The sequence below is a fragment of the Sciurus carolinensis genome, chromosome 3, assembly GCF_902686445.1.
Source record: "Sciurus carolinensis chromosome 3, mSciCar1.2, whole genome shotgun sequence".
In the NCBI taxonomy this organism is placed as follows: domain Eukaryota; kingdom Metazoa; phylum Chordata; class Mammalia; order Rodentia; family Sciuridae; genus Sciurus; species Sciurus carolinensis.
In genome coordinates, this window is record NC_062215.1 from 146,084,341 (window position 1) to 146,086,706 (window position 2,366).

At 52.4% G+C, this 2,366-nt stretch overlaps 1 pseudogene; it reads left to right on the plus strand.

The window, feature by feature from the left end:
* Positions 1-240: 240 nt before the first annotated feature.
* On the plus strand, positions 241-2,054 carry LOC124979514 (sodium- and chloride-dependent creatine transporter 1-like; annotated as a pseudogene).
* The last annotated feature ends 312 nt before the right edge of the window (positions 2,055-2,366 follow it).

The window sequence follows — 2,366 nt, forward strand, 5'->3', positions numbered from 1 at the left end:
AGTTTTGTGGGAGAGAGAGACAGTAATAAACAGTCATATAAAGGAATGCAAAATTGCAACAGTGATAAAGTGTCTCAAAGAAATTGGGCCATGACAATGCATAATGCAGACACTGACTATGGAAAGGGTAGACTCTGAAGAGAGAATAGTAAGACTAAAATCCAAAGGGCTAAAATCTGAAGGAAATGCTGATGAATATGGAATCAAGAGTGAATTCAGGACAGAATGAGAAGGGTGCACATGGTTTCTACAGCTGGAGATCAGCCATGTAATGGAAGGCAGACCAAGCCAGGTGGGCCCTAAGAAAGGAACTGGTCCTTATCTGCTGCCTCTCCCTGCGTCTCTTGTCCCTTCATTCCTTCTCTCTTAGGTTTGCCGTTCCGCGTTGATGTCCCGCGGGTCGGGACAGTTGGCGCCCAACGTGGGGCTCGAGCCTTTGTTTGAGAAGCGAACGCTGCCCTCTGGGGAAGACTTGGCCAAGTGGGATTCGGGATCGCCTCGGTGGACGCGACCGGGAGTCAGATCCAGGAGGAAATTGAGGCCAGCGCAAGGTGAGTGACGCACCATGGGACAAGCAGTTTCGTCACATGATTTGTTTCTGACGGGTCTCGAGGAGGCCCTCAAGACTCGGGGAGCACGTGTTAAGAAAAAGGATTTAAGATCATTCTTTTCATACATAGAGGATTTGTGTCCTTGGGGTCAATTGATGGTAAAAGGTGGCTCAGAGTAGGAGACTGCCTCAAAGATTATTATGAGACTTTTGGTCCTCAAAAGGTGCCTGTCACTGCCTTTTCTTATTGGAATTTAATTAATGAGATTCTTAAAAGCTCACCCTTTGACAGTGGTACTTTAAAACTTGTAAAGATTGGGGAGCAGGCAATGCAATCCACCTCTCGCCCCCCATCGGCATGCCCTTCGGTTAGTATTCAAATGCCCCCTACTCAGCCTTCTCAGGACCCTGGGACCCTCCCAGACCCCGGGAACCTCCCAGACCCCACCTTACCAAAAAAGTCCCCTAAAAGTCCCCCTAAGATTTATCCGGTTTTAAATCCCTATGATGACGTGACCCCAGAGGAGGAGGCTACCCTGGAGGAGGCAGCGGCTCAATACCATTCTCCAGACCTGCCACCTCTTAAAAATCCACTTCCCACTTATACACCCCCTGCCTTTCGTGCTCCGGCCCCTCAGGGACCTACTGCCCCCCCAGACATTTTTTCTCCACTTCGCCAGTAATCAACCCAGTCTGCCGAGGGCGCATCACCGGCCTCCTCGACCTCCTCCCGGCTTCCTACTACTTCCGTTTCCAAAGGGAGATCTCCGTGGCCCTCTGCTGTGCCCTCTGCTTTGTCATCGACCTCTCCATGGTGACCGATGGCGGGATGTACGTCTTCCAGCTGTTTGACTACTACTCAGCCAGTGGCACCACCCTGCTCTGGCAGGCCTTCTGGGAGTGTGTGGTGGTAGCCTGGGTGTATGGAGCCGATCGCTTCATGGACGACATTGCCTGTATGATCGGGTACCGACCCTGCCCCTGGATGAAATGGTGCTGGTCCTTCTTCACCCCGCTGGTCTGCATGGGCATCTTCATCTTCAACATTGTGTACTATGAGCCGCTGGTCTACAACAATACCTATGTGTACCCGTGGTGGGGCGAGGCCATGGGCTGGGCCTTTGCGCTCTCCTCCATGCTGTGTGTGCCCCTCCACCTGCTGGGCTGCCTCCTCAGGGCCAAGGGAACCATGGCAGAGCGCTGGCAGCACCTGACCCAACCTATCTGGGGCCTTCACCATTTGGAGTAGAGAGCTCAGGATGCGGACGTCAGGGGCCTGACCACCCTGACCCCAGTGTCCGAGAGCAACAAGGTTGTCGTGGTGGAGAGTGTCATGTGACAGGCAACCCCAGCTCACATCACCAGCTCATCCTCTGGTAGCCATAGCAGCCCCTGCTTTAGCCCCCACCCCACCCCTAGAGGGGGCTTGCCTTTCCCTTACAAGTTTTGGGGTCTGCCTGGGGGGAGGGGAGGAAGCACCTTGAGTGCTAACTAAAATAACTTTTTCCATACCTTCCCGCCGGCGGGAAGGTGAAGTCCCGGAAGAGAAGCAGGGACGGCACCATAGGCGCCATACTGTCAGAATTATCAGCCAGGAGGGGGGGGGGGGCGCTGCTGCTTATTGTAAAGGTCAGAATGTTCTCAGAATGAGAACTTCTTGGTCCCTGACACTTATCCTAAGAGGAATGCAAAGCCACTGAAATAGTTTAGATGTGTGTGTGCATGCACACAAGTGTATCTTAAAAAGATAAAGAATTTCTACCATAACAGAATATTCCTATCCAGAAACATTTTGCTTTTCAGTGGTGGTTAGGCA